Raw genomic sequence first — 13,937 nt, forward strand, 5'->3', positions numbered from 1 at the left:
GGTTAGAGTTTAGGGATAGGGTTAGGATTAAGTTTATGGTTATGGTTAGAGGTTAGGTTTAGAGTTAGGAATAGTGTTAGGTTTATGGTTAGGGTTAGGTTTAATGTTATGGTTAGGATTAGAATTTAGGGTTAGGGTTGCAGTTAGGGTTAGGGTTAGGTTTATGGTTAGGTTTAGGTGTAAGGTGGTAGGGTTAGGGTTAGGGTTAGGCTTTGGGTTATGGTTAGGTTTAGGGTTAAAATTGGGTTGAGGGTTAAATTTAGGATTAGGATTTGGGTTTGTTTTCGGGTTACTGTTAGGGTTAGGAGTTATGTGTTAGGGATAGACTTAGCTTTAGCCTTAGCGTTAGTGTTAGGGTTAGGTTTAGTGTTAGATTTAGGGTTAGGGATACTGTTAAGCTTAAGGTTTGCGTCAGGTTTAGCGTTAGGGTTACGGCTTGGATTAGAATTTAGGGTTAGGGTTAGTGTTAGGGTTAGGATTACCTTTAGGGTTAGGGTTAGGTTTAGGTTTATGGTTAGGTTTAAGGGTTAGGTTTTAGCGAGAGGGTTAGGGTTAGGCTTCAGGTTACCGTTAGGTTTAGGGTTTCAATTAGGTTTAGTGTTAGGTTTAGGGTTAGGGTTAGGGTTAGGGTTTGTTTTAGGGTTACTGTTAGGGTTAGGGTTAGTTGATAGGTTTTAGGGATAGACTTAGTGTTAGTGTTAGGATTAGTGTTAGGGTTAGGGTGAAGTTTACGGTTAGGTTTATGGTTAGGGATAGTGTTAGGTTTAGGTTTAGTGTTAGGGTTAGGGATATTGTTAGGGTTAGCGTTAGTGTTAGGTTCAGTGTTAGGGTTAGATTTAGGTTTTGGGGTTGGGTTAGCCTTAGGGTTAGAAGTTAGGTTTAGGGTTTGAGATTAGGATGAGGGTTAGGGTTAGCATTAGCGTTAGGGTTAGGGCTAGGCTTACGGTTTGTGTTAGGGTTAGTTTTTAGGTTAGAGTTAGGGGTTAGAGTTAGAGGTTAGGATTAGCGTTTGTGTTAGGGTTATGGTAGGGTTAGGCTAAGGGTTAGGTTTAGTGTTAGGGTTAAGTTTATGGTTAGGTTTGGATTTAGGTTTAGGGTTAGGGTTAGTGTTATGGTTAGGGTTCGGGTTAGGGTTTGTGTTAGGGTTATGGGTTAGAATTATAGTTTAGGGTTTGGGTTAGTGTTAGTTTTAGCATTTAGGTTTATTGTTAGTATTAGATTATGGTTACAGTTAGGGCTAGTGTTAGAAGTTAGGATTAGGATTAGTCTTAGGGTTACAGTTACTGTTAGTGTTTGGTTTAAGTTAGGGTTAGGTTTTGGTGTTAGGTGTTAGGGATATGTTTAGGCTTAGGCTTAGGCTTACCGTTATTTTTGGGGTTTAAATTAGGTTTAGATTGAGGGTTAGTGTTAGTTGTAGGGTTAGGGTTAGAGTTAGTTTTACAGTTTTGTTTAGGTATAGCAGTTAGGTGTTAAGGGTATGCTTAGGGTTATGGTTAGGGTTACGTTTAGGTTTATGGTTAGGCTTAGTGTTAGTGTTAGGGTTAGGGTTAGGGATTAGGGATGGGTTTAAGGTTAGTTTTAGGGTTATGGTTAGGGGTTAGTGTTGCTGTTACGTTTAGCTTTATGGTAAGTGTTAGAATTAGGCTTACATATTAGTGTTAGTGTCCGGGTTAGGGTTAGAGATAGGGTTAGGGTTAGTGTTAGTGTTAGTGTTATGTTTAGGTGTTAGGTTTAAGGTTATGGTTAGGGTTAGGGTTAAGGTTAGGTTTAAGTTTAGTGTTAGGGTTAGGGCTAGGGATAGGGTTAGGGATAGTGTTAGGGTTAGGATTAGGGTTAGGGTTATTGTTAGGCTTAGGGTTAGGTTTAGGGTTAGAGTTAAGTGTTATGGTTAGGGTTAGGGTTAGGGTTAGGGATAGGTTTAGGGTTAGGTTTAGCCTTAATGTTAGGGTTAGGGCTAGGGATGGTGTTAGGGGTAGTGTTAGGGTTAGAGTTATTGTTAGGTTAGGGTTAGGGTTAGGCTTAGGCTTAGGGTTTGGATTAGGGTTAGAATTAGGTTTAGTTTTCGTTTTAGGATTAGGGTTAGGGTTAGGTTTAGGGTTAGTTTTAAGTTTTAGGGTTAGCTTTAGGCTTAGTGTTAGGGTTAGGTTTAGGGGTTAGGTGTTAGGGATAGTGTTATGGTTATGGTTAGTGTTAGGGTTAGTGTTCATGTTAGGGTTTGGGTTAGTGTTATGGTTAGGGTTAGGATTAGGGATTTGCGTTATGGTGAGTGTTAGGGTTCGGGATCAGGTTAGGTTTAGGTTTAGGGATATACAGAGTTAATGTTGTGGTTAGGGTTAGGGTTAGTGTTAGTGTTAGGATTTGGTTTATGGTTAGGGATATTGTTAGGGATAGGGTTAGAGTTAGGGTTAGGAATAAGTTTTAGGGTTAGGGTTAGGGTTACAGTTAAGGGTTAGAGTTAGGGTTAGTGTTAGGCTTAGGATTAGTGTTAGGTTTAGGGGTTAGGTGTTAGGAATGCGTTTAGGGTTAGGCTTTGGGTCACTGTTAGTGTTAGGGTTATGATTAGGTTTAGTGTAAAGGTTAGGGTTAACATTAGGTTTAGGGTTCGGGTTAGGGATAGTGTTAGAGTTAGTGTTAGGTTAAGGGTTAGTGTTATGTTTAGGCTTAGGCTTAGGCTTAGGGTTAGAAGTTAGGTTTAGGGTTAGATTTTAAGATTAGGGTTAGGGTTAGGGTTAGGGTTAGGCTTAGAGTCAGTGTTAGGGTTAATGTTTGGGTTAGGGTTAGGGGTTAGAGTTAGAGGTTAGTATTAGTGTTAGTGTTAGGATAGAGTTTAGGGTTAGTGTTAGTGTTAGGGTTAGGGTTAAGGTTAGGTTTAGGGTTAGAGTTAGGATTGGCGTTAGGGTTAAGAGTTAGGGTTAGTGTTTACCTTAGGTTTATGGTTAGGTTTATGGTTTAGGCGTTGGAATAGGGTTAGGGTTAGGCTTTTGGTTACGGTTAGGGTTATGGTTATGGTTAGGTTTAGACTTAGGGTTAGTGTTAGCATTAGGTTTAGGATTAGGTTTAGGGTTAGTGTTCGTTTTAGTGTTAGGGTTAGATGTTAGGTGTTATGGAAAGGGTTAGAGTTAGGGTTAAAGTTATGTTTAGGGTTAGTTTTAGTGTTAGGTTTAGGCTTACGGTTAGTGTTTAGTGTTAGGGTTAGAGTTAGGGTTTGGTTTAGATTTAGGCTTAGGGTTTAGTTTAGGGTTAGAGTTTGGGAATAGGGTTTGGGTTAGTTTTAGGGTAACGGTTAGTGTTAGCATTAGGTTTAGAGTTAAGTTTAGGGTTATTGTTAGGTTTAGGGTTAAGGTTAGGGGTTAGGTGTTAGGGATAGTGTTAGGGTAATGGTTAAATTTAAGGTTAGTGTTAGGGATTGATTTATGGTTAAATTACGGTTAGAGTTTTGGAATAGGGTTTGGGTTAGTTTTAGGGTAAGGGTTAGTGTTAGCATTAGGTTTAGAGTTAAGGTTAGGGTTATTGTTAGGTTTAGGGTTAAGGTTAGGGGTTAGGTGTTAGGGATAGTGTTAGGGTAATGGTTAAATTTAAGGTTAGTGTTAGGGATTGATTTATGGTTAAATGACGGTTAGGGTTAGGGTTAGTGTTAGGGTTTAGATTTAGGGTTAGTGTTAAACTTAAGGTTATGGATAGATTTATGGGTTAGGTGTCAGGGCTAGGGTTAGGCTTTGGGTTACAGTTAGGTTTAGGGTTATGATTAGGTTTAGACTTAGGGTTAGTGTTAGCGTTAGGTTTAGGGTTAGGTTTAGGGTTAATGTTAGTTTTAGGGTAAGGGTTAGTGGCTAGGTGTTAGGGATAGGGTAAGGGTTAGTGTTAGGGTTAGGGTTAAAGTTAGTCTTAGGGTTAGTTTTAGGGCTAGGTTTAGGCTTAAGGTTAGTGTTTAGTGTTAGGTTTAGGGTTACGGTTTTGTTTAGGTTTAGGTTTAGGGTTAGGTTTAGGGTTAGAAGTTGGGGATATGGTTCTGGTTAGGTTTAGGGTTAGGGTTAGTGTTAGCATTAGGTTTAGAGTTAGGGTTAGGATTAGGGTTAGGTTTAGGGTTGTGGTTAGGATTAGGGTTAGGGCTAGGGATAGGGTTAGGCATAGTGTTAGGGTTAGGGTTAGGTTTAGAGCTAGGGTTAGGGTTAGAATTTAGCATTAGGGTTAGGGTTAGGATTAGGATTAGAGTTTAGGGTTAGTTTTAGGGTTAGGGTTATGTTTAGGTCTAATAGTAAGCGTTAAGTTTAGAGGTTAGGGGTACGGTTAGTGTTAGGTTTATGTTAGGTTTAGATTTACGTGTTAGTTGTTAGGTATAGGGCCATTGTTAGGCTTCGGATTATGGTTAGGTTTAGGGTTATGATTAAGATTAGGTTGGTGTTAGGTTTAGAGTTAGGGTTAGGGTTAGAGTTAGATTTAGTGTTAGGGTTAGATTTTCGGTTAGGGATAGGGATTAGGTGTTAAGGATATGGTTAGGGTTATGGGTAGCGTTATGGTTAGGGTTAGAGTTTTGTTTAGGTTTACGAATGGGTTAGTGTTAGCATTAGGTTTAGGGTTGGGTATTATGGTTAAGGTTAGTGTTATGCTTAGGGTTAGTGTTATGTTAGGCGGTAGGGTTAGGCTTACTTATTAGAGTTAGTGTTCCGGTTAGGGTTAGGGTTAGGGTTAGGGATTAGGGTTACGGTTCGTATTAGGGTTAGTGTTAGGCTCAGTATTACGATTAGGGTTAGCGATAGATTTAGAGTTAGGGTTATGATTATTTTTAGGGTTATTGTTAGGGTTAGGGTTTGGGTTAGGGTTATGGTTAGGATTAGATGTTAGTGTTAGAGTTACTGTTAGGGTGAGGTTTAGGGTCAGGGTTAGGATTAGGGTTAGTTTTAGGGTTAGAATGTTAGGGTTAGAGTTAGCGTGAGGGTTAGAGTTAGTGTTGTTAGGGTTATGATTAGGTTTAGGGTTAGGGTTACGGTTAGGGTTAGGGTTAGTGTTAGTTTTAGGGTTAGGTTTAGGGTTAATGTAAGGTTTAGGTTAGGGTTAGTGTTACGTTTAGGTTATGTTTAGGGGTTAGCTTTTAGGGATAGTGTTAGGGTTAGGCTTCGGGTTATGGTTATGGTTAAGGTTTTGAATAGGCTTAGGGTTAGGGTTAGTGGTAGTGTTAGGTTTAATGTTAGTAATAGGTTTAGTGTTAGAGTTTAGGGTTAGGGCTAGTGTAAGTGTTATGATTAGGGTTAGGGCTTCCTTTAAAAGTTAGGCTTAGGGTTAGTGTTAGGGTTAGGGTTATGTTTAGGTTAGGGTTAGGTTAAGGGGTTTGGTGTTAGGACTAGGGTCAGGCTTAGGCTTCGGATTACAGATAGGGTTAGGTTTACGATAAAGTTTAGGTTGATGGTTAGGGTTAGTGAAAGGTTAGTGTTAGAGTTAGGTTTACAGTTTGGTTTAGGGATAGGGGTTACGTGTTAAGGATAATATGGTTATGGTTAGGGTTACGGTTAGGGTTACTTAGGTTTATTGTTGGGCTTAGTGTTAGGGGTAGGGTTAGGGATTAGGGATAGGTTTAGAGTTAGGGTTTGGGTTAGGGTTAGGGTTTAGTGTTACTGTTAGTTTTAGGATTATTGTAAAGGTTAGGGTTAGGCTTACATATTAGGGTTATTGCTAGTGTTAGGGTTCGGCATAGGGTTAGGGTCAGGTTTAGGGATTGGGATTAGGGTTAGGGTTAGGGTTAGGGTTATGGTTAGGGTTAGGGTTAGGGTTAGGTTTAGGGTTACCGTTAAGTTGAGGGTTACCTTTAGGGTTAGGGTTAGGTTAAGGTTAGGTTTATGGGTTAGGTGTTAGGGATAGGGTCAGGGTTAGGATTCAGATTATGGTTAATGTTAGGTTTAAATTTTCAGTTAGGATTATGGTTACTTTAGGGTTTGGTTTCGGGGTTAGATATTATGGATAGGTTCAGGGTTAGGCTTCGGATTACAGTTAGTGTTAGGGTTAGGGTTATGTTTACATTTAGGGTTATGGTAGGTGTTAGAGTTAGCGTTGGGTTTAGGCTTAGGGTTTGGTTTAGGGTTAGGGTTAGCGTTAGGGTTAGATTTTCAGTTAGGATTAGGGTTTAGGTGTTAAGGATATGGTTAGTGTTATGGTTAGGGATATGGTTAGGGTTAGGGTTAGTGTTAGAGTTAGGGTTATGGTTTGTGTTAGCATTAGGGTTTTATGGTTAGGGTTCCTAGGGTTAGGGTTTAGGGATAGGGTTAGGGTTAGAGTTAGGCTTAGGGTTAGGGATAGTGTTAGGTTTAGGGTTAGTGTTAGGGTCAGGGTTAGAGTTTAGGATTAGGATTAGGGTAGGGTTAGTGTTAGGGTTAGGTTTAGGGTTAACGTTAAGTTTAGGGTTTGGGTTAGATTTAGGGTTAGTGTTTGGTTTAGGGTTAGAATTTAGAGTTAGAGTTTAGTGTTAGGGTTAGTGTTAGGGTTAGAGTTTACGGTTAGGTTTTGTGTTAGGGTTATGGTTATGTTTAGGGTTAGAGTTAGGGTTAGAGTTAGGGTTAAGGTTAGGGTTAGGGTTAGGCTTAGTGGTGGGGTTATGGTTAGGGTTAGGGTTAGGGTTTGTGTTAGTGTTGGTGTTTTATGGTTAGGCTTCTTAGGGTTAGGGTTTAGGGTTAGGGTTAGGATTAGACTTAGTGATAGGTTTAGGGTTAGCGGTAGGTTTATGGGTTAGGTGTTAGTGATAGATTTAGGGTTAGCCTTCGCTTTGCGATTATGGTTAGGGTATTGATTAGATTTAGGGTTAAATTTAGGGTTAGCGTTAGGTTTAGTGTTTTTTTTTTTAGTGTTAGTTTTAGGTTTAGGGTTAGGGTTTAGGTGTTAGGGACAGGGTTAGGGTTAGGATAAGTGTTATGTTTAGAGCTAAGGGGTAAGGTTAGGTTTAGCGGTTAGGGTTATGGTTAGGGTTAGGTTTAGGTTAGAGTTAGAGTTAGGGTTAGAGTTAAAATTATGGTTAGGGTTAGAGTTAGAGTTATGGTTAGGTTTATGGTTATGCTTAGGGTTTGTGTTTGGGTTAGGATAGGTTCACAATTAGGGTTAGGGTTAGGTTTAGGGTTAGGGTTAGGTTTAGGGTTAGGCTTAGCATTAGGGTTATGGTTAGGGCAAGTGTTAGGGTTAGTGCTAGGGTTTGAGTTTCGTGTTAGATTTAGAGCTAGGTTTAGGGATAGTATTACAATTAGAGTTCAGGGTTAGGGTTCCTGTTAGGGTTAGGGGTTAGGTGTTAGCAATAGGGTTAATGTTATTGTTAGGATTAGGGTTCGGTTTAGAGTTAGGCTTAGGGATAGTGTTATTGTTAGAGTTTGTGATTACGGTTAAGGTTAGGATTAGGGTTAGGTTTAGGGTTAGGCTTAGAGTTACGTTTAGGGTTAGTGTTAGTGTTAGGGTTAGGGTTATTGCTAGGGTTACTGTTAGGCTTAGGGTTAGGGTTAGTGTTAGGCTTAGAGGTTACAGTTAGGCTTAGGGTTAGGGTTAGGGCGAAAGCTTAGGTTCAGGGTTAGGGTTAGGGTTAGTGTTAGGGTTAGGAATAGGGTAAGGGTTAGGATAAGGTTAGTGCTTACTTTTAGGGTTTGGGTTACAGTTAGGTTAAGGGTTAGGTTTAGAGGTTAGTTTATTGTTAGGGTTAGGATTAGGTTCAGTTTGAGGTTTAGGGTTATGGTTAGATTTAGGGTTAGGTTTAGGGTTAGGCTTAGGGTTATGCTTAGGGGTAGGATTACAATAAGGTTAGCATTAGGGTTAGGGTTAGGTTTAGCTTTAGGGTTTGCATTAGATGTAGTGTTAGTGTTAGGGTTAGGGTTAGGGTTAGGCTTAGGCATTAGGTGTTAGGGATAGGGTTATGGGTTAAGGTTATGGTTACCATTAGGGTTAGGGTTAGGGTTAGCATGTCGGGTTAGGGGTAGTGTTAGGGTTAGTGTTATGGTTAGGGTTAGGGTTAGGTTGAGGTTTAGGGTTAGGGTGAGTATTAGGGTTAGAAGTTAGGGTTAGTGTTAAGTTTCTGATTAAGGTTAGGAATAGGTTTACGATTAGGGTTAGTGTTAGAGGTTATGGTTAGGGATAGGGTTGGTGATACGGTTAGGGTTATGGTTATGGTTAGGGTTAGGTTTAGGGTTAGTTTTAAGGTTAGGGTTAGGGTTACACTTAATGTTAGGGTTAGGGTTCTGGTTTGAGTTAGGGTTAGGTTTAGGCTTAGCGTTCGGGTTAGGGTTAGATGTTAGTGAGAGGGTTAGTGTTATGCTTTGGTTTACAGTTACTGTTGGCGATACAATTTCATTTAGGTTTAGGTGTAGGTTTAGGGTTATGGTTAGCGTTAGTTTTAGAATTAGGGTTAGGGGTTAGTTATTTGTGATATGGTTAGGGTTAGGGTTAGGTTTGGTGATAGCGTTAGGGTTAGGGTTAGGTTTTAGGGTTAGGGTTAGGTTTAGTTTTAGGGTTAGCTTTAGTTTTAGGGTTATGGTTAGTGTTAGGGTTGGAAGTTAGGTATAGTGTTAGGGTTAGTGTTAGTGTTAGGGTTCTGGCTAGAGGTTAGTGTTTGGCTTAGTGTTAGAGTTTGGGTTAGGCTTAGAGTTAGGGTTAGAGCTTATGGTTCGTGTTAGGGTTAGCGTTAGGGTTAAAGCTTAGGATCTGGGTTATGGTTAGGATTAGGGTTATAGTTACCGTTAGAGTTTAGGGTTAGGTTTAAGTTTTGGGTTAGTGTTAGGGTTAGAATTTAGCGTTTGTTTTAGGGTAGAGTTAGGATTAGGTTTAGGGTTAGTGTTAGGCTTAGCGTTAGTGTTAGAATAAAATCTTAGATTCAGTGTCAGAGTTAGGTTTATGGTTAGGGTTAGGAATAGGATAAGGTTTAGGATTAGTGTCAGTGGTTAGTTTTAGGGTTAGGGTTACCGTTAATGTTAGGGTTAGATTTAGAGGTTAGTGTTAAGGTCAGTGTTAAATGTTAGGGTTAGTGTGAGTGTTAGGGTTAGGGTTAGATTTAGGGTTCTGTTTAGGCTTAGGGTTACGTTTAGGGTTAGGGTTACAATTAGGGTAGCATTAGTGTTAGGATTAGGGTTAGTGGTTAGCGTTAGTTTGGGTTAGGGTTACGATTAAAGCATAGGTTTAGGATTAGGTTTAGGGTTATGGTTAGGGTTAGGGGTTAGGTGTTAGCAATAGGGTTAGGGTTAGTGTTATGGTTAGAGTTTATGGTTAGCTTTACGTTTAGGGGTAGGGTTAGGGTTATAGTTAAATGTTAGCGTTTGGTATAGGGTTAGAATTAGGGTTAGGGTTAGGGTTAGAGTTAGGGTTAGTTTTAGGGTTAGGCTTAGAGTTATGTTTAGTGTTAGGATTCAGTTAGGTTAGCGTTAGGGTCAGGGTAAGTTTTAGGTTTAGGGTTTGCGTAGATGTAGTGTTAGGTTTAGGGTTAGGTTTAGGGTTAGGTTTAGAGGTTAGGCGTTAGGGATAGTGTTGTGGGTTAGGGATAGTGTTAGGATTAGGATTAGGGTCAGTGTTAGGGTTATGTTTAGCGTTTAGGGTTAGGGTTAGGGTTCTGGTTATCGTTAGGGTTAGTGTTAGGTTGAGCTTTAGGGTTAGGGTTAGAGTTAGGGTTAGTATTAGCTTTAGGGTTATGGTTAGGGATATGTTTAAGTTTAGGGTTAGTGTTAGAGTTTAGGGTTAGTGTTAGTGTTAGGTTTAGGGTTAGTGTTAGGTTTTGTGTCAGGGTTAGGATTAGGGGTATGTGTTAGGGTTAGCGTTAAGGTTAGGTTTAGGGTTAGGGTTAGGATTAGAAGTTATGGTTATTGATAGGGTTAGTGTTATGTTTACGTTTAGAGTTAGTATTAGTTTTAGCTTTGGGGTTAGGGATTAGGTGTTAGGGAGAGGGTTAAGTTTAGGCTTCTGGTTACGGTTAGGTTTAGTGTTACGATTAGGTTTAGGGTTAGGCTTAGGGTTAGGGTTAGTGTTAGGGTTAGTTTTAGATTTAGTGTTAATTTTAGGGTTAGATTTAGCATTAGGATTAGTGGTTAGGTGTTAGGGATAGGGTTAGGGTTAGCGTTAGGCTTAGGGTTAGGGTTAGGGATAGGGTTAGTTTTAGTGTTGGGGATTACTGTTAGAGTTAGGGTTAGGGCTAGGGTTACGGTTAGGCTTTGGTTATGGTTAGGGTTAGGGTTACGATAAGGTTAGGGCTATTGTTAGGGTTTAGGTCAAATGTTAGCATTAGGTTTAGGCTTAGGGTTATGGTTTTGGTTAGGGTTAGGGTTAGCGTTAGGTTTAGGGGTTAGGTGTTAGTGAGAGGGTTAGGGTTAAGATTTGGTTTACAGTTAGTGTTAGGCTTAGGGTTATGGTTAGGTTTTTATTACAATTAGGTTAGATTTAGGGTTAGGGTTATATTTAGGTTTTGCGTTAGATTTAGTGTTAGTGTTAGGGTTAGGGTTAGGGTTATGGTTAGGGTCAGAAGTTATCCTTTGGTTTAGTGTTAGAGTTAGGGTTAGGGTTAGCGTTAGGGATAGCCTTAGAGGTTATGGTGCAGGTTATGTTTAGGGTTAGTGTTAGGGTTAAAGCTTAGGTTCAGGGTTACTGTTAGGGTTAGGGTTAGGGTTACAGTTAGAGTTTAGGGTTAGGTTTAATGTTAGGGTTGGGGTTAGGCTTAGTCATATGTTTAGGGGTTTGCATTTGTTTTAGGGTTAGAGTTAGGGTTAGGGTTAGGGTTAGTGTTAGGCTAAGAGGTTATGGTTAGTGTTAGAGTTAGGGTTAGATTCAAAGCTTAGGTTCAGGGTTAGGGTTAGTGTTAGGATTAGGGATAGGGTAAGAGTCAGGATTAGGGTTAGTGGTTAGTTTTAGCGTTAGCATTACGTTTAGAGTTAGGGTTAAATTTAGAGTTAGTTATAGGTTTAGGTTTAGTGTTAGTGTTAATGTGAGGGTTAGGGTTAAGGTTAGAGTTAGGGTTAGGGTTAGCTTTAGTGTTAGGGTTAATTTTAGCGGTTAGCGTTAGGTTTGGTTTAGGTTTATGGATAAAGTATAGGTTTAGGTTTAGTGTTATGGTAAGAGTTAGGTTTAATGTTAGCGTTCGTGTTTGTGTTAGGGATAAGGTTAGGGCTATCGTTACAGGTTAGCATTAGGTTTTTTAATAGATTTTGTGGTTAGGGTTAGGGTTAGTGTGAGGCTTAGAAGTTATGATTATGGTTATGATTAGGGTTAGGGTTAAAGCTTAGGTTTAGGGTTAGGTTTAGCATTAGGTTTAGGTATAGGGTAAGGGTTAGGATTAGGGTTAGTCTTTAGGTTTAGGGTTAGGTTTACATTTATGTTTATGGTTAGGTTTAGAGGTTAGTGTTAAGATTAAGGTTAGGGTTAGTGTTAGGCTTAGGTTTAGTTTTGGAGTTAGGTTTAGGGTTAGATTAGCATTAGGGTTAGATTTAGGGTTAGGTTTAGGTTTAGGGATAGGGTGACAGCTAGGCTTTGGGTTACAGTAAGGGTCAGGGTTACAATTATGTTAGGGTTACAGTTAGGGTTAGTGTTAGGTTTACGTTTAGTGTTAGGATTTGGATTAGGATTAGGGTTAGTATTATTGTTAGGTTTAGGGGTTAGGTGTTAGGGATAGTTTTAGGGTTAGGCTTCGGGTTATGGTTAGCTTCAGGGTAATGATGTTATTAGGTTTAGTGTCAGGGTCAGGGTTAGGATTAGGGTTAGCGTTGGCGTTAGAATAAGGTTTCGTTTTAGGGTTAGGGTTAGGGTTAGGTTTAGGGTTGTGTTTAGGATTAGGTTTAGTATTAGCATTTGGGCTAGGGATAAGGGTTAGTCATATTGTTAGGGTTAGGGTTATTGTTAAGTTTTGGGTTAGGGTTAGGGTTAGGCTTAGGATTAGGTTTAGGGATAGTGTTAGGTTTAGGATTAGAGTTAGGGTTAGGATTAGAGGTTAGGATTAGGGTTAGGGTTAGGGTTAGCATTAGGGTTAGGTTTAGGTTTAGAGTTAGCGTTAGTGTTAGTGTTAGGGTTAGGGTTATGGTTATGGTTAGGGTTTGGGTTAGGTTTAGTGGTAGGTTTAGGTGTTAGGCGTTAGGGATAGTGTTAGGGTTATGCTTCAGGCTACGGTTAGGCTTAGGGTTATGATTAGGTTTAGGGTTAGGCTTAGGGTTTTAGATTTAGGGTTAGTGTTAGGGCTTAGGTGTTACAGTTAGGGTTAGGGTTAGTGTTAGGGTTAGTGTAGGGTTAGTGTTAAATTGATGTTAGGGTTTGGTGTTAGGTTTTAGGGATAGTGTTACTTTTACCCTTCGACTTATGGTTATGGTTAGAGTTTTGAATAGATTTAGTGTTAGGGGTCGCCTTAAGTTTAGTGCTAGGGTTAGGGTTAGTGTTAGGGTTAGTGTTAGGGTTAGGGTTAGCGTTCGGATTAGTGTTAGGGTAAAGGTTAGGGTTAGGGTTAGTTTTAAACTTAGGTTTACCTTTAGAGTTAGGGTTTAGTGGTAGGGTTAGTGTTTCAGTGAGGTTTAGATTTAGGTTTAGTTTAGGATTAGTGTTAGAGTTTACAGTTATAGTTAGGTTTAGGTTTAGGTTTAGGGTTAGGGTTAGGGTTAAGTTTAGGGTTAGGTTTAGTGTTAGGCTTAAGGTTAGGGTTAGGGTTTGTGCTAGGGTTAGGGTTACATTTAGGGTTAGTGTTAGGATTAGGGTTAGGGTTAGGGGTATTGTTAGGTTTTGTGTTAGGGTTAAAGTTATGGTTAGGATTAGGCTTAGGTTTCGGTTTAGGGTTAGGGATAGTATTAGGTTTACTGTTAAGGTTAGCATTAGGGATGGTGTTAGGTTTAGGGTTAGGGTATATGTTAGGTTTAGGCTTAGGGTTAGTTTAGCTTTAGGGTTAGGGTTAGGCTTATTGTTAGAAGTTAGGTTTAGGGTTAGTGTTAGGGTTAGGGTTAGAGGTTAAGTTTAGGGTTAGGGTTAGCGTTAGGGTTAGAGTTATGGTTAGGGTTACTGTTAGGGTTTGGGTTAGTGTTCAGGGTTAGAGTTAGAGTTTAGTGTTAGGGTTCGTGTTACAGTTAGAGTTTAGGTTTATGGTTTGTGTTAGGATTATGGTTAGGGTTAGGGTGAGAGATTAGGGTTAGAATTAGGGTTAGTGTTAGTTTTAGGGTTAAGGTTAGAGTTTTGGGTTAGGTTAGGTTTAGGTTTAAGCTTAGCGTTAGGTTTAGGATTAGGACTGGGATTTAGGGTTAGGTTTAGGGTTATCGTTAGGGTTCAGTTTTGTGTTAGTTTTTGTCTTAGGTTTAGGCGATCGAGTTAGAGTTTAGGGTTATTGTTAGTGTTAGAGTTAGGGTTAGGGTTAGGATTAGGGTTATGATTAGGGTTAGGGCTTCCGTTAAATGTTAGGCTTAGGCTTAGGGTTAGTGTTAGGGTTAGGGTTATGTTTAGGTTAGGGTTAGCTTCAGGGGTTAGGTGTTAGGACTAGGGTCAGGCTTAGGCTTCGGATTACAGTTAGGGTTAGGTTTACGATAAAGTTTAGGTTGAGGGTTAGGGTTAGTGAAAGGTTAGTGTTAGAGTTAGGTTTACATTTTGGTTTAGGGATAGGGGTTAAGTGTGAAGGATAATATTATGGTTATGGTTAGGGTTATTTAGGTTTATGGTTGGACTTAGTGTTAGGGGTAGGGTTAGGGATTCGGGATAGATTTTGAGTTAGGGTTAGGGTTAGGGATTAGTGTTACTGTTAGTTTTAGGATTATGGTAAAGTTTAGGGTTATGCTTACATATTAGGGTTATTGCTCATGTTAGGGTTCGGCATAGGGTTAGGGTCAGGTTTAGGGATTGGGGTTAGGGTTAGGGTTATGGTTAGGTTTAGGTTTACCGTTAGGGTGAAGGTTACCTTTAGGGTTAGGGTTAGGTTAAGGTTAGGTTTATGGGTTAGGTGTTAGGGATAGGGCCAGTGTTAGGATTCAGATTATGGTTAA

Source organism: Cavia porcellus, unplaced genomic scaffold (assembly GCF_034190915.1).
Source record: "Cavia porcellus strain 051 isolate PalLab524CR breed Dunkin Hartley unplaced genomic scaffold, mCavPor4.1 scaffold_34, whole genome shotgun sequence".
NCBI classification, from domain to species: domain Eukaryota; kingdom Metazoa; phylum Chordata; class Mammalia; order Rodentia; family Caviidae; genus Cavia; species Cavia porcellus.